The sequence below is a fragment of the Corvus kubaryi genome, unplaced genomic scaffold, assembly GCF_017639235.1.
Source record: "Corvus kubaryi isolate FWS band 111438036 unplaced genomic scaffold, C.kubaryi_AGA036_p1.0 37272, whole genome shotgun sequence".
Lineage (NCBI taxonomy): Eukaryota > Metazoa > Chordata > Aves > Passeriformes > Corvidae > Corvus > Corvus kubaryi.
In genome coordinates, this window is record NW_024581084.1 from 34,154 (window position 1) to 52,400 (window position 18,247).

The window sequence follows — 18,247 nt, forward strand, 5'->3', positions numbered from 1 at the left end:
TGTACCAGCAATCCTTGAATGTACTTCTCACCTTGTACCTTGTACATTGTACCAAGGCCTTGCTTTGCCTTGGCAACTCAAAAGTTTTCTTGCCTTCCCCTGCTAACCCTCTGTAGCCTTGCATTCCTTTGCACGGCCATGCCCCACCCTTGACCTGCCCCAGCTGTTTTCCTCTGGGGCCTAGCCCTTCTTGTTTCTGCCTGGCCTACCCATCAGTGGACTTACCTTCCTATGGCCAGCCTTGCCTCTAACTTCTGGGCCTTCTCTTGCCTACCACTCCCTTTGCTTTCCCCTCACTGCTCTGGCCTGGCCTACCTCTCCCTTGATTTGCCCACAATTTCCTACACTTGGTTTGCAGTACCTTGCCTGCATGGAAGGCAAGGTGAAGAATGGTAGGAGGAGCAAAGCAAAGCCAGGGAGTTGGAGATAGTGCGAGGCAAGGCAGACGTAGGCAAAGGAAGCAAAGCAAGGGTAGGTTAGGAAAAATGAGACAAGGTGCCGAAGGCAAGGCAAGGTCATGGGACTCAGCGTGCCTTTCCTTGGGAAGGCAAAGACATGGTGCCAGTGTTGCTGGAGCAGATGTTAAGGTACCATGGGCAGGTACAGTCCAGCAAGACATTTCTCTCCTGGCCCCTTCTGTGTAGGAGCAATTGTTGGACGTATTCAGTACTAGAGGTGGATCGGTCCCTGGATGTATTTTGGAGGAGGGGATGCCATTTCTTTGGAGATGGGCTTGTAGTTGCTCATTTGGCAAGGAAAGCAAGTTTGGATCTGCACATTAGGTGCTCTTAGTGATTTTAAAGGCTTTTCCCAACAGGCAGTTCTCTGGGTTAGAGCTGTTGAGCTGTAAGCAGGAATGCAAAGGCCAAGCTCGTGAGCCTTTTGTCCTGGTGCCTTTAGTGTGTGAGCAGTCCCTGGTGCCACTGTCTTTGGATCCTGACTCTGGGAGAGTGAAGGCTCAGGATGGTACCTAGCGCTGAGAAGGAAAGTGTCGAGAGCAGCGTGTGTGCTGCTATTTTGAGGGGTGCAGCTGAAGTTGTAGGCAGCAAGAGCTTTCTCAGCTGGCACTTTTGTGAACTCTGTTTTTGCCAAATGGTTTCAAGTTGGTGGCCGGACTCTGCAAGAGGGAAAAGATTTGTTAGGGCAAAGGAGTTCATCTTGCTCTTGGAGTGTGGTGCAAAGACGAGTCTGCACTTGGAAGGGGAAGATTCGGGAAATCTTTTTGTCCTGACACCGTTGATTTGAGAGCAGGGAAGTTTCCAAGTTGCCTCTGCCCTTGGGGTGGTTTCGAGCTGGGCTCGGAGCGTTTCCTTCTTCTGCCAGTCCAGAGCGCCATCGTGTGGTTGTTTTGATGAGCGCTGACAGTGCCCAGGAAAAAGCCAAGCACATGGCTGGCCCGGACCCAGTCGTGTGCGAGCAGTTGGTGGAAGAGTTCCGCTGTGCGTCCTGGCTCTTGGAGACATAGAAGAATGTGATCCTGCATGTAGCGGGGAAGGAAGAGTAATATTTTCATTGTTGGCTGTGCAGTTTATAATCGGCAAAAGAAAAGGCAGGTCCAGCAACCGCCTCTTTCTTTCACAATCTTTGCTGTGCCATCATGAACATGCTCAACATGCAACTCGCACCTTCTGAACTCGCACACACTGATCAAAGTCCCTGGAGATATGCACTTTCCCTCAAGCTTTGTGTACCATCCTACCCCCCAACTCTCACAGATCCCAAACCCCTTCTAAACATCCAGTAGCTGCATGCAAAGAAAATGTCCTAGAACAAGAAGCCAGCACTGGCCTTCATAGTCCCTCTAAAGTCTGTAAGCTAGGTGAAACACACCAGTGACACGCACTTTCCTTCGCAAATATATATAGTGCATCATCACATTCTCTCAAAGTGGCAGAGCCCATCGTTACAGCGCAGTGTTTCCAGCTGCAGTTCGGACTGAGAGATGTGCCAGGAGAGAAAGGAATTGTCGACTTTCCCTCTTCCCTGTAGAACTTGATACTCGCAGTGCAATCACTTTCACACATCTTCAGGGTGTCCGATTTCAAGCAGCTAGAGCTCACAGAGATGGGAGTGTCAGGATAGAAGACGGTCCAAAAGAGCCCTCTTTGTATAGCAGCTAAAAATTGTGGAAATCAACTGCGGCTCTGTAGCTTCATTCTCCGACAGGCATGAAAATCCCATTGTTGGCTCTTGCAGCTCGGTTGCAAGCTGCTCTCATGAAGAAAAGAAGAAGTAAAAGCCAGTGCTGGGCTGCACCTTCCCCTTGCCTCGCGTAAGTCACGTAAACTCCCCGCCGCACCCTGTACTTGCCTTCTCATCTGCATCTACCACTGTGTTTTTTGCATCTCCAAGCTTCAAGGCAAGCCCAATTGTTTCCAGGGAGGGCTAGAAGAGGATGAGGTAGCAGCACAAGGGGCTGCCATCGAACTTCCTCCTTCCGACTGCTAACATGAAGTCGGCAGGCAGGCGAGTGGCAGCCACGCTCCTCTCTCGGCGTGTATGCTGCACACACGAGCCCGGTGCAATGTAAACAGAAAGCTATTCGGCCACGTGTCGCCCAGAGAACTGCGCCACGACAACAAGCTTACCCAGAGCTTGCCCCCGACACGTGGAAGCTTGTATTTGCACCACATTTCAGTGTGCAAATGCACACACTGGATGGAATGTGGTGCAAATGCGAGTTTCCTTTGCAACCTGCACCGTCCCGGCAGATGGCCGTGCTCTCTGCACGTTTGTTCTCAGTTCGAAGTCCCAACGCGCACACGACAGCCTCGCAAGGACCAAAGATCCGGAGAGACGTCCAGGACAGAGAACTGTGCCAGGACGGAAAGATGTTCTTCCTTTTTCCTCCTCATTGTCCAGATTGTGGTGCTGTGCTGAAAGTCTTGGCCAGTGTAAGGCTAATCCGGCAAGTGTTTCCCTCCTAACCCATTTCGCTGAGTGAGAGCTAGGCCAACAGTTTGGGCTCTGTGAAACAGAAAGGCCATGCTTGCATGTAGCCGAGTAGCTTTCCATCTAAATTAGAACAACCAGAGAGGCATAATGAGGTGGTACATAGCTCTGAGAGGGAAACTGCATGGCCCAGGTGTCTTTCGGCACAAGCAGTGCGCTGGAGCCGTTCGCTGCTGGCACAGTGCTCCGTGCGACTGTTCGCCTCCGCCAGAATGAAAGCGTGACGTGCTCCAAAAAGGGAAGAAGAACGAAGGCACAGAGCACCGGGCTCGTGTGCGCAGCATACACGCCGAGAGAGGAGCGTGGCTGCCACTCGCCTGCCTGCCGACTTCACGTTACCGCTGATGGTCACCTGACCTCTGCCGGACAGCGGTGCCGCTTTTTGCTGAAATCTTGGCCGCAGTGGAGGGGGGGGAGGGGGGGAACGGAGATGCTCTGGCTGCCCACAGCCCTGCCTGGGGGAGGGGGCCTCCTGGAGCCGTGGCCCGGCCTGGCCTGGCCCGAGCAGGGGCCGGGCCCACTGGCCCCCACTCGGGCCCCGCAGCCACCTGTCCCAGCACCGGAAATGAGAGAGAGCTGGGGGGGTTGTCTATTCTTAAGTGTGGATCACAGAGGCTGTCACAACTTTAAGTGGCTTAGAGAATTGTCCATATTCAAACTGGCCAGCTGATAGGTTCTATCAGGTCCCAGAGGAAGCTGTAAGCACCCCTTAGCAAGGACATCCCTTCTGGGACTATGCTTGCTAACCTATGACAACAGGCAAAAATATAGTTGTTACATATTATCCGCAAATTCTTCCTTGTACACACTTAACGACCCAAAGCAAGAACATCCTCTTCTTGTGTCCAGAACATCTCTCATTGATTATTTTCTTGGCTTTCTCTGTGGGTTTCACTGAAGCTGCAAAAGTTCATGGTAAAAATCTCACAGGTAAATTCTGACTGTCTTTAGGTCTGACTCTGTGAGGCCCCCAGACCAGCTGTCAGCCTCAGCAGGTCCCCCTCTTTTTTTTTGTATTACAAAGGCAGTGTTTATTGATTTTTTCAGGGCCTTTTGCAAAAAAAGACAATAACATGGCACAATGAGCAGGATGCAAAAAATAAGTAATATGATCAGGCATCCAATTTTAGGTAGATTTTTGATCTATCCTGCAATTTGCCAATTACCAAACAAACTAGTAAGCCAATCAGATTCTTATTCTTCAAGCAATTTTAACACACTTGTTTGTAATTCTTTTATGTGGGCATGAATAGATTTTGAATGATCAGACAAATTCATACAACACATTCAATCGAAATCTTCACATCCATGTCCATGCGCTAGCAACAAAAAATCAATAGCAGCTCTATTTTGCAGTGTAGCATGACTTACTGAATCAACATCTGTTAATAATCCATCTAAAGCAAGTGAAGTGGCGTTAGTTTACCAAGCTAACCAACATCTTAATGTGTTTAGCAGTCCCAATGCTTTAGCAGCTGCTACTTGTGGAGAAAAGAAGGAAACAGTCCATCAAGTACCTGGTGGCCAGAATTTGGTGCTGTCATCACAATCAGGGGCAAACGCATAGGTACTGCATTTTCCTCCCTGTGGTTTATGCTGTAAAATCATAGATGTGTTAGGTGTTAACAGTGAGAGTCGTCCTAAGCTTCAAGGACCTCCCTTGATGTGTGATGGAATCACAGCCCATGCTCAGTCTCCGCAAATAAAAAACACCCCTGGTGTCAAAGCTAGAGGAACAGTAGCAGTGTGAAATATGTGGTGAATTGGAATTGCACCAGGCACTTTCATTTGCAAATATGGGTTGGTTAGGAGAAAAATCCCATACTTTGGACTGATCAGATCCAGAGTAATTAAACTTAACACAAAGGTCCATTTTCACAGATCCTAAAAGCTCTGTTTCTTGTGGCTCAAGAGTTGCATGGGGAAGGTATGAAACCCATTGATCCCAAGCATCAGCGTGATTACGGGATTGTAAAAGCTTGCTAACTGTCCTAGGCTTTGGCCAGTCATCTAATGGCAAGCCAACAAGGCAGGTAGAAAAACGATTGTCAGGAGTAGCAGTAGCTAAGCACAGAGTATCTTGCCCCATCGCATCGGCCAGGGTAACCCACACATTGGTTCTTGGCTGACTAACAGGCCAAGCAGAAACAGTAGGCACTAAGCTCAGCAAAACTGAGCTTATTGGCACCTGCATTTTTCTGTTATTTGTTGCCATTTGCACTCCAGTACATCTCAGTGCAAGCCAATACTCTTGATCACAGGGATATACAGTGCAATACAGTCCTTCCTGGTCACCGGTGCTTGATGCTCTCTCTGGTCGGAGGTAGCTTGAACTACCCTGCCAATGTCATCAGCCTGTGTTGCTGTTATCTCCAGGATCTGGCCGAACAGGCAGTGGGATATTCTGCTTCAAATCAGGACGCACACACCTTGCTGGCACCCACCGTGGTCTGGTATCTGTGGAAACACAAGCGTATCCAGGCCCCAAGTGACAAGGTCCCAGGGGCCTGCCCACTGGCTGGTAAGCAAATTTCTTACCTACACTTTAGCTCAAGGCAAATGTGTTTCACTGGTGGTCTGCAAGGAATAAAAATGATTTAAAATGGAGGGATTGTTTGAATGAGCCAGTATGGTCAAGTGATTTATTGTATATACAGCTTTCAAAAGTCTGGACTGCGGGGTTTCCCCTTGCATTCTCTCTTTTTGTTTTTCTAAAACAGTTTTAAGTGTGTGATGAGCATGTTTAACAACAGCTTGACTAGTGGGAGAATGAGGAATACTAAATTTGTGAGAGATACTCCACAGACGTAAAAAATTCTTAACTTTCTGAGAGGCGTAGGCTGGCCTATTGTCAGTTTTCACACAGGCAGGTATGCCTAAAGCAGCAAAGGCTTGCTGCCAGTGCAAAATTACATCACATGAGCAGAAGCTCATATAACAGAGGAAAAAGTGTCAATAGATACATGTACATATTTAAAACTACCAAAATCTGAAATGTGTGTAACATCAGTCTGCCAAAGCTGTAGGGCCAAAAGACCATGGGGATTTACTCCTAAGGGTAAAGGTCCATTAAAGTTATTAACAATAGCACGAGCTTCTGTAGGTGTTAGCGAAAACTGTTGACACAATGTGTGCGCATTTAGATGAAAAAAGGTGTGAGATGTTTTAGCTGGGCTAGTTTACCTGGCTGAGGAACTGCCCAAACAGGATTAGCTAATGCATCAGCACGGGCATTACCTTCTGCAAGAAATCCTGGTAGGTTTGTATGCCTTCTAATATGCAAAACATAAAAAGGATACATGCGTTGCAAAACAGCTGTCCATAAAGCCTTTAGCAAAAGAAACAAATCAGCATTACTAACTTCTTTCAAAAGGGAACAATCTACTCGTTGTACAACATCTGCAACATAAGCTGAATCAACATTTAGGTTAAAAAGTTCATTAAAATGATGCAAGGCCAAAGTAACTGCTTTTAATTCACCCAATTTCGCGGATCCAGTACCCTGACCCTGCAAAGTCTGCCATCCGTCCTCATTTTTCCAGGTAACAATTGCTTTACCTGATTTTCCTGACCTGTCCATAAATATTGTAGGCCCATCTACAGGAGTATGACTTAATTAAGGTTTTGCTGATAACGGGGTGGTATTCAGTGATTGTAGTAATTTATGACTGGGAAAATGGTAATCAATTTGTCCTGTGTAGCTCTGCAGAGCACTCTACAGTGCAGAACTATTGGCCAAGGACCACTCAAAATAATTTTGCTGAATAGGAATAGTAAATTTAGCAGGATCTTTGGCAGCAATTTGCAGGCATCGGTGCCTTTATCTGAGCAATCAATTCAAAAATTGTAATGACTGTTTTTCTAGGCTTGTGAGGTAAAAACATCCATTCTAAAATATGCAATGCATCAGGGGACCAATGATCAGACCATTGTGCAATAATACCTGCTGGATGAAATTCTGGAATTACAACAAAAACAATGACGTCCATGTCAGGGTCCACACGGTACACATGGTGATTGGAAATAATTTGTTGTACCTTATCTAAGGCTTGTTGAGCTTCAGGGGTAATCTGCTGTGGTGAGTTTAAATCTGAATCTCCTGCTAATATATTGAACAAAGGAGAAAGTTGTGCAGTGGTGAGTCCTAAATAGGGACGTAGCCAATTAATGGTTCCTAACAATTTCTGTGCATCATTTAGAGTATGTACTGTAGTGTCAAATTGAACAGTTTGAGGGCATATGGTACTTTCAAATATTTTTAATCCCAAATATTTCCAGGGTGCTTCCAGGTGTTTGGATTTTTTCAGGTGCAATCTGTAATCCATATTTGTGAAGAGCCTTTAAAAGCTCTGGCTGTATGTTTTGCAAATCCTGTTTGCAAGGAGATGCTGTGAGTATGTCATCCATATAGTGATAGCAATAATTGTTAGGGAATTGTTCTCTGATAGGCAATAGAGCTTGGGCCACATACATTTGACCAATAGTTGGACTGTTTTTCATACCTTGTGGTAAAACTTCCCATTGATATCGTTTTACAGGTTCAGCATTGTTAACAGCTGGTACTGAAAATGCAAATTTTGGTCTATCATCAGGATGTAAGGGAATTCTAAAGAAGCAATCTTTCAAATCAACAATTAAAATGTCTCATGTTGCAGGAATCATAGTAGGAGATGGCATGCCTGGTTGCAGTGCACTCATACTTTCCATGACTGCATTAATGCATTTCAGATCGTGCACCAATCTCCATTTGCTTGATTTCTTTTGAATCACAAATATAGGAGTATTCTAAGGACTGACAGACAGCTCTATGTGCCCTTGTGATAACTGCTCATCAACTAAATTGTTCAGGGCGGCAAGTTTCTCTTCTGTCAGGGGCCACTGACTTTGCCACACCAGTCAGTCAGTTAACCATTGTAGGGGTGTTACTGCGTGGCAACCACCCTGCTGCACAGTGACCCCTATTAAAACTTTGTGCCAATTGTAACTCCCCAAGTGGCCAAAACATCACGTCCCCCTAAATTTAGAGGCACAGCAGTCACATACGGGCGAACTGAGACAACCTGGTTGTCTGGATTTTTTATGAGCACAAAATGAGTACCTAAATAACTTTGTGTCATTCCCCCAAGACCCGCAATTGAATTTCCCACTGCAATGACAGGCCATGAGTTTGGCCAGTTGTGAAGTGAAATCAATGTAACATCTGCTCCTGTATCAATCAACCCTTTGATCTTAACAGTCTGCGGTTGTGCCCCCTTCAGTGTTAGCTCACAAAGCAGTTGCGGTCTCTGCTCGGAAAGTTGTTGATTCCAAAAAACCTGAGGTGCGCCGGTAGAACCAAAGCCTTGGTCTCCTTTCTCTTTAAGTCCGGTCCTGGGAACACAAGACTTGAAAGGTACAAGTTGAGCAATACAAGTATGAGCAGGTATAACTGCAGGAGTGGGTGTAGTAACCATTGTACATATTTGTCCTTTAAAGTCTTCATCAATTATTCCCGGATGCACAAAAATTCCTTGCAAAGTAGCACTTGATCTTCCTATTAGCAAAGCACCTAAGTTTTGCCCTATAGGTTCATGTGCATGTGGATACAAATATTGCTGCTAGCAAGAATTTTTCTTGCTTCTTTCTAAGCCCAGGAGATACTTTTCTCTCTCACTGTATTGGGTTGACCCTGAGTTGATGGACAGTCTTTAAGACCAATTACGCTTCTCACAATTTACATATTTAAACCGCACAGCAAGGCGGGACTTCCCCTTTGGTCGGAGGTCGCCTGTTGGAAGGTGGGGGGGGGGGGTCCGAGCCTCCCGGCCCCGCCGGGCCGGGCCGGGGCCACTGCCCCTTTCCCCCTTTCCCAACACTGCGGCACGGACCCTGGATCACTGCGGGGGGACTGTCCCAGAGCCGCAGGCAGCTAAAACCAGCCATGGACTGTCACACAGCTAAAACCAGCCATGGACTGCTCACAGCTAAACCCATCCAGCGCGGCTTCTGGGGACAGGCGGGTCCCTCTCCTCTCCACGCAGAGCCGGCGGAGTCAACGGGAGCCGGCAGAGCCTCCTGTCTGCAGCCAGCACACTTCGTGCTGAATTGAAGAAGACACCATGCAGCCAGCAGCACAAAGGGAGCGAGGCTTTCCCCACCGTAAAGCCTGAACAAGAACACCCTTCAACATGGCGGCTTCAGAGTCAGAGAGAAAGGGAAGTGAGTCACGTGGGACGGAGCTGAGCATGGCGACGGGAGAAAAGAGGGCGGTGCCGCAATTCTGGCGCGCAGCCTAAACAAAACCTTCTTGCATGCCGTGGTAAGAAACTGTAATACCACAAGGTGTTTGTCTCTTTAATCCATTTGAAGAACATGGGGGGATAGAGAATCGTCGTGTGGCCTGTGAAGATTGTGAAGAGTGCCTATGCCAGGCTATATAGAAGTAGTAAGAGGCTGTTAGAGACTTGTGGCGAAGAAAAAGCCTTTGTGTGCAGGCCAAAATAACTTATCCTTAAAAAGATTAATAACCCCATGTGATGGCCTATGTTTTGCAGTGTGAAGGAACTGTGAGATTTTTCATGGAAGAGATGTTCTACACACAGCAGATTGATTGTTTCCGGGCGGGTCTGCTGTTAGTAGCAGTTTGGGAACCACGTGCAACTGAAGGAAAACCCTTTTTTCCTTAAGCATAAGAGAGAGACTTTTCAAGAACTGGAACACTGACTAACATCCCATGTTCTGTTATCCCTTGTGTGAGCTGGGTAAAAGGAGAGAAGTGCTGGAGGGGGGGGATTTGCTTTAATTTTGTTTTGTTATTTTCTCTTTACTTTTAATTCTATTAGTAATAAATCTCTTTCATTGTACTGCAACTGTTTAAGGTTTGTGCCTGCTTTGCTTTTTCTCCTAATTCTTATCTCACAGAAGGAAAATAAGTAAGTAATGAATATTTTGAACCAAAACCACTACATTTAATTGGTGTTTCTGCCCGGTTTCGAACTCAACCCGCTACACTCACAAAGATAGTAGCAGAGTTCTATAAACTATGAACACCTGCAACCTTGCAAAGCCTTGTTTATGGTACAGTAGAAAAATATTTTGACAACGGATGTTTTAGGATTTTAGCCAATCAGGTGGCTGATCCTTTGTCCAATTAGACTATGAAGAAAAAAGTCTATAAAAGAGTTTGTAAAATAATTAAATAAATCAATTTTGCTGCACAATTCCTGCCTGTTGGATCTCTCTCCTCTCCTCCCTACGGCTGCAGGATACAGTAATATTTGGTGACCCCGACGTGATGTGCACACTGCAAAGTGCCCTGCACGCTGTGAGCCAAGCCGAATTTCTCTAGAGGTATGCTGTTCCCTTTCCCGCCCTGTCCCGGGATGTCTGAAGGGGCTGAAAGAATGGTGAACAGCGGTTTAAAAACCGACACTGTGTTAACAGTCTGGAAAGGTGTTATCAGTTCAATGAACGCCTCTATCTCTGAGAACTCACTTTGTTAGTTATTAGACTGGGCTGCCCTACATGGCGTCTCCCCGAATGCAGGCAGCACCCTGGATTTTGGGCTGTGGCAGGAGCTAGGCTGTGCTATACGATGCAAGCTCCCATCTGGGGATCCGGCAGTGCTAGAATTATTATGCACTTGGTGGTCATTGTTTTATCTGCTGTTAGACCTTGACTGTAGCAGTAAAGCTGGCTCACCTGCCTCAGTGGAATGTGAAGGAGAGATATCTGGAGGAGACCCCACTGACCTGGCTCCAGGGGCGTGTGGTGGCGGACCCAAAAAATCCGTCCCGGCTCCACGGGCGGAGCATGCCCTGGAGCCTGTACTGGGTCACCCTGCACAGTCGCAGGACTCTGCGCCCCCCAAGAACCCCATGCTGGCAGAGAAACTGGCGGGGGTGTCGGGGCAGTGGGGGGGGGTGCACAGCTTGCCCTGCCGTTCAGCTCAGCGGCGGCCACTGCTTTTTCAGGGCCACAGTTCAGTGGGCTGGTATCTTGGATGCCCATGGTGGCTCCTAGCCCGGCTGCGCATGCGCCTGCTGCACTGAGAATGCCCGGATGCGACTCGTCTCTCTGTAGCAACAGACAGCGCTGTGGAAAAGCAGAACTAAGCAATCTACCTTCTAATACAGCATCTGCCTTTGTTGACAGAGCTGCCGAACATATCACGACAGCTATTGGAACTGCTCAGCTTGCAAAGGCAGCTGTTGCAGTGGCCAGAGGCGCCCCTCTGTGCGGGGCGCACTGTGCCTGTACCTTTTGTGCCGCCCACGCCCCCAGCGAGAGATACGGTGAACACGGAAGTGGCACTGCCAGAAGCTCCAAACCCAGAACCTGCGGCAGCAGTGGCGGCGTTATCCGCCAGCGCAACACCGGCGTTCCAGCCGCCAACGGAGCTGAGACCAGCGACAGAAGCGGCGGACACGGTGGCTGTGTTCCAGCCGGCGGCAGCACCAGCCACTGCCGCAGCACAGGCACTGCCGCAGCTCCAGGCATGACAGCAGCGCCGGAGACGGCTGCAGCAGCTCCAGTGCCAAATCGGTTGAAACCGGCTGAGGTTGCATCCCAGAAAGAGGCTGCAGTTGAAACCACAGTGCAGCCGACGGCAGCTTGTGCTGTCAGTTTCTCTTCTGGTCAGTCCAATCCTCCTTGCTCACCTTTGTTCGTTCATGGCACCTCAAAGTTGCCTTTAAGTGATGATTCATCGTCAGGCAGTGAGGCAGAGGAGGCTTTGGCCCCAGGTCGTAAAGCGGCTGTAGCCGGGAGGCGAAAGAAAAGGCTGCTCCAGTCTCGCCCCTGGACCTTCCTGGACTGCACTGTGACAGTGCATCCGAGACACTACAACTGTTTCTGCGAGTCACTTAAGATGCGGGCTCTGGAGGAAGGCAGTTGGGATTTACTGGAAACACTGGGGATGCCATGCAGAGTTGAGGATCCTGAGAGTAATCGGGAAGCTATTACACTGCATCCACAGGCTCTGCCAGTTTTTCAGGATGGTAGTGACACCCCAAAAGGGGAGATCCAAGCTTTCCCAGTGTATAAGGCTCTCCCAAACTCAGGGCAGCATGATAAGCATGAGGTAATTGCCTGGAAGGTCGCACAGGATCTACAATCCAAGGTTGCACAACATGGGCTCAGTTCTGCTGAGGTTATGCAAATACTAAGGGTGATAAATACAGATTTGCTTGCTCCATTTGGTATCAGGCACTTAGGTCAAATCCTATTTCAACCTGTACAATGTGCAGTTTTTGAGAATACCTGGAGAAAGCTGGCCAACAAAGCTGCATTAGGGAATATGCAGCTCCCTGCTGACGATCCTAGACGTGCAGTAGCGACAGATGCTCTTATGGGGACTAGTCCCTTCTCTGATCCCAGTCTACAGGGTACCTTTCCCTCTAGTGTCCTGCAGCAAGCTCAGCAGGTTGGCATGGCTGCCCTGTTGAAAACCATAGAGCTGTCTGCTCCTAGAAAGCAATATACTGAAACAATTCAAGGGAGATCAGAGTCATTCCTCTCTTTTGTAGAGAAAGTCGCTGCTTCTCTCGAGAAGCAGGTTGACAATAACGGGTTAAGGCACTTGTTCTTAAGGCAGTTAGTAAGAGATAACGCAAACGAGGAGTGCTGAAAAATCATAGATGCCTTACCAGGAGAACCTGAGCCCACAGACATGGTCGAGGCCTGCTCTAAAATGGGATCTGGGAACCAGAAAAGGTCTGCTTTGGCTGCGCTTCTGCAGCCTGTTCACGCATCTTCTGGTCGTGGACCAAAGCAACCCAAACGCACAAAAAACCAGAAATAGCCTAAGCCGAGCCAAGAAGAGAACACAGTGATCCCCCAGTGCAAGAGGTGTGGCAGGCCAGGGGATTGCTCGGACTATTGTAGATCTCAGACTCATGCCGATGGTTGGCCTTTGTCGGGAAATTTTCACTGGGGTGCAAGGAGGGGGAATTGCCCTCTGATGCAGTCGCTCCCCCAGAGGGTGGCACAGATACAGGCACAGGCCTACTCAGCCACCCTAGAGAAGGCAATGCCAGGGCTGACAGGCTGGCCAGCCCTGCGAGGGTAGGGCCTCAGCCTGAAAAAATTGCACAAGCCAAGGTATCGCACGGTTTCTTCCATCAAAGTGCACACACCCTGCAGAAGCAGTTTCATTTAACGCCAACCGAAGCGTGTGACATTGTCAGCGCTTGTGCTGACTGTCATGGACTCACTGTGCCTTTGCCAGCGGGGGTAAACCCCAGAGAGCTAAAAGCCTTGCAGATTTGGCAAACGGATGTAACTCACATCCCAGAATTTGGTCGGCTGAAATATGTGCACGTGTCTATTGACACTTTCTCCTCGGCTATGTGGGCTACTGCTCACACTGGAGAGAAAGGCCATGATGTCATTGCCCATTGGAAATTGGCTTTTTCAGTCCTAGGCATGCCGGCTGTTGTGAAGACCGATAATGGTCCTGCCTCAGAGAAGACGTGGCAGTTCTTGCACCTATGGGGTGTAGACCATACCTTCGGTATCCCACATTCTCCTACTGGCCAAGCCATTGTTGAACGTGCTCATGGTACTTTGAAGCGTGTTTTGGAAAACCAAAAAGGGGGAATGCATGGATAAATCCCACAGAGCCGACTAGAAAAAGCTTTGTATACAATTAATCCCCTTACAGTACAACAAAATTCAAATAATCCTGTTATTCTGAATCATTTTCTCTCATTGCAGTCTGCAGGCGAGACACAACTGCCCCGGGCAAAAGTCTGGGTACGGAATTTACTCACTAACCAGTGGGAAGGCCCGCATGAGCTTATCGTTTGGGGTCATTGATATGCTTGCGTTTCCACAGATACTGGGGTACGGTGGCTACCTGCAAAATGCATTCGCCCTGACCTGCGGCACCAGAGGCAGAACAGGCAACCTCCAAATGATGACCAGAAAGCCAACCATCCAAATGGTGACCAGAATGTAGATCATCAGCCTAATGACTCTTCTGATGATGACCAAGATGTCAACCATCAGGCGGATGGTCCTTCTACAAGCAGAGACTGGGATGGTCCTTCCACAAGCAGAGACTGAACTTTAAATTTCTTGTTATGGAGTCAGATAGTTAAAGCCTTAAGGACATATTTAGAATTAATAACTTATGTAAATTTCTATTTAGGATTAATAGTAGAATTGTTATCTTATAAAACAAAAAGGGGGAATTGTGGATACAAATATTGCTGCTAGCAAGAATTTTTCTTGCTTCTTTCTAAGCCCAGGAGATACTTTTCTCTCTCACAAAGATAGTAGCAGAGTTCTATAAACTATGAACACCTGCAACCTTGCAAAGCCTTGTTTATGGTACAGTAGAAAAATATTTTGACAATGGATGTTTTAGGATTTTAGCCAATCAGGTGGCTGATCCTTTGTCCAATTAGACTATGAAGAAAAAAGTCTATAAAAGAGTTTGTAAATAATTAAATAAATCAATCTTGCTGCACAATTCCTGCCTGTTGGATCTCTCTCCTCTCCTCCCTATGGCTGCGGGATACAGTAATATGTGCATCCAAAGGCACTTTATGAACTGCAGGAGAGTCTATGATTTGGCAGTGCAAACATCCATCCCTGCTGAACCTTTTATTCTCCCAGCAAGCCGTTTACATAAACTTGTGCCAGACGCAACAGTTCCTGGGGAAGTATTTGTGTCTGCACGAGACTTCCCTTCATGCTCTGTTGGTAGTTTCCCTGATTCTTAAGAGGCTGTCCATTAGCATGGAAACGATATTTACATTGTTTCGCATAATGTCCCTGTTTATCACACTGGTTACACAGAATTGCTCTGGGGGCTACCTTATTGTTGCTAATTGCTCCAGAGGACAGAGTTCTGTGAGGGCGCTGAGATTTAAAGTGGCCTGGCTGTCCACAGCTATAACAGTTACGTGTAACTTCAATAGCTGCTGCAACAGCTGTAGCAACACCCGGTTAGCATAGCCATTTGATGTAGTGCAGTCCCTATTTTTGCACATCCATTAATCATATCATTCAGTGAGGGGTTTTTCATAGCAAATCAATAGCTTTTCTGCATTCCTCATTTGCATTGTTTCGTGCCGTTTGCAAAATTAAAGTTTCTTTTACATTTACATCTACTATTCATTTTTCTATCACATCCTAAAAGTGGTCCAAAAAGGCCATAAAAGTTTCGTTAGGATTCTGTTTTATAGTTGTGTAACTTTTTTCAGGAGCTGACATATTCGCCACCTTAAACAGAGCAGAGACTGCAAAGCATGGCAACGGGACTGCTCTAGGATCAGAGGATGCAAGCAAGCCTGTAGCTGAGGGTCGTCCATGGTGTTCAATCCCATTAATTGGGGTAAACCTGCACTGAACTGAGGATCAACTACAGGCAATCGCATATTATTTAAGGCACTGTCCTCACAAGAACTCCTCCACTCATTCTCAAACACCACATACTGAACCAGCATGCAGAGCAATTTAGCAATCTGCTTTAAATCAAAAGGAGTTAATTCTCACTTGCTATAAATTTCAGCATTTTTGTCACAGCAGGGGACCCCAAACTGTAATTAGTAGCAAGCTGGCGTAGCTCGGATAGTACCTGCCAGTTAAATGGAACATGCTGATCAGGCACCTGGCCTCTCCCTCCAACGACCGGAAAAGCAGAGGCTACTGGGTCTTCTGAATATAACTCCCCTGAGTATGGTAATTGCGAATAACAAGTTGCTCGGCTGCCTCGTAATCTTTCTCAGCTTAAGCTGCAAGCCTGATATCTCTTCAAAAAGCTGCAGGATCTTGCATGCCCAAAGTTACAGAGAAGGGTTGCAAAATTGAAGTATCTCTATAAAGCAGGCTATCATTTTGAATCCCTGGCATGGATTGTTTTGCACCTTGTACAAAAGGATGAGTAGTAGCAGACAGCGGGGGTGCGGCAGCAGGCAGCAGGGGTGCCAAGGGTGCAATTTCATTCCCACCCTTTCCATCACTGTCACTCCGCACAGCTGGTGGTAAAGGTGGATCAAAGTAGTTCGTGGGGACAGGAGGGGGGGAAGAGGAGGGAGAAGGAGGGTTGGAAGGGGGAGTAAGTGAATCCCTCCATGGCTTGGGTATTGGAAACAATACAGGTTTTGCCCTGCCAGCCTGTGCCCCATCAACCCCTCCCACTGCAATGTTCCCAGTCCTACCAGCATTATCAGTCTCCGTTCTCTCTGCTGTGCCAGCTGCTGCAGCGTCTTGTTCTTTTTTCCGTTCTTTCAAAGTGTCTAAAACTAACCTCCATGTTGTCGTAAGTCCTTTAACAGTATCATCTCCACAAAAAGCAAGGACCAAAATATGCCATCCCACTGTTTCCCATGTCTGTGCGCTAAAAGCATTGGCACATGTAGTCTCATGCCCTTGACTTCTGCACCACAGTAACAGTCTTTGCAATATCAACTTATCATAATTTATGCCATGTCATTTTAACATCAACATCTATATATTAACTATGGATTTTTCCTCTTGGGATGTATTTGCTCCCATTTTGTTCCCAATGGCTCAGCTTTAAAAAGGTTGCAGTCAATCTGGATCTTGGTAGCTCTCCCCACTACTTTTCTCCCGTTGGTCTCCGTCTCCCATGCCCTGCATGCAGGCCTCCTGCTCTACAGGCAGGCTCTTTGGATCACGTTATGGGTCACCAGATGTAGCTATGTCAAGACAGACATAAAAGCACGACACTTGTTGTAATCCAAAGCCGCGAAAGTTTTTTTATTTTTTCTACTGCTACTCTTATACCTCTTCACAATTGCTGTGGCTTATTGAGACTGGCTGCTTAGCAAACAATGACAAGGCTGTCTAACAAACAATGACCATTCAAGAGTAAAACAATTAGCTATACAAGCAAAAGTATAGTTGTTACATATTATCCTCAAATTCTTCCTTGTACACACTTAACGACCCATAATAAGAACATCCTCTCCTTGTGTCCTGAACATGTTCTCATTGATTATCTTCTTGGCTTTCTCTGTGGGTTTCACTGAAGCTGCAAAATTTCACGGTAAAAAGTCTCACGGGTAAATTCTGACTGTCTTTAGGTCTGACTCTGTGAGGAAGTAAGTCCAGCCGTCAGTCTCATCAGAGGGACACACCAGAAAGCATCGCAAATTGTCCCTTTGCCCTCTCTGAGCCGGCTGAATTCACCCCTAACACAGCTTCAAAGTGCCCCAAATCTTGTCCACTGGTGAGGGGAGTGGTGGGGGCATCAGGACACACCTGTGTCCCAGCAGCTGCGTGCCCAGCCAGGACCAGGAGCAGGGCTGGGGCTGCTCCCAAAGTTGCCCCACCCCGATGACACAGCCGGACACGGGCTGAGGGGCGCTGGATCAGGCTTTCTTGTCCACCTGCATGTCATGAGTGAGCACAAAATCTACCTATCCTCTGCAGCATGCCATCCTGTTGCAGAGCCATTCCCAATGGAAGCTGTGAGCCCGTGAAGAGCCAGTGCCGCAGCAGGATCCTAGCAGCAGCTGTGCAAGTCAAGAGAGAGGAGCTCACCTGGAGCAGGTTCCTGCCAGGATTAATCATCCTATGGGTTCCCACCAGGGTCTCGTTGCTTCCAAAAGACCCCACAGTGTCACTGTGGCCCCTCGGTTCTACCAGGTTCCATAGCGCCACTGTGGTGCCCAGGGTTCCGTCAGCTTCCAAAAGGCCCCACTGTTTCCAGGGCACCCTGAGGTTCTGTGGTGTCACAGTGGAGCCAGGCTTCTGTCAGGTTCCACAGCGGCACAAAGGGTCTCCTAGGTTCCCTGAGCTTCTGTGGTGTAACAGTGGAGCCAGGGTTGCATGTAGTTCCACAGCATCACAAAGGGTCTCCTGGGAGCCACGGGGTCACAAAGCACCGTGGGTTCTGTGTGGCCCCACTGTGTCACAATGGCTGCTGGCTTCCATGAGCCCCCGCAGTGTCCCAGTGGGCCAGTGGCTTTAGGAGTGGGTGGCTGGGAGCTGGTGCCCCGCCAGCGGCTGGGGGAGAAGCAGCAGGGACAGCGTGTGGACAGTGCACTGGCCACTTCTGTGGCCACTCGTGTCTCTGTCCCAGGCACAGCCGTGGTTTGGAACAGCAGATCCGGGTCCTTTAGGTGTGCAGGTGACAGTCACGGCCTGGAGCACGGCTGCTCCCGGGGGACGCCCTGGGGCACGAGAACAGCAGGGATTCGTTCCCCACACGCTGCGGCTTTCCTTGCCGGCTGAGATTGAGCCCCGGTACGAAGCCAGCCCTCTCTGGGAAACGGCCAGGGCCGTGGCACTCCGCAGCTCCCTGCAAGGCCCGGCTTTGGCAGCTTTGAGGCCCAAAGGC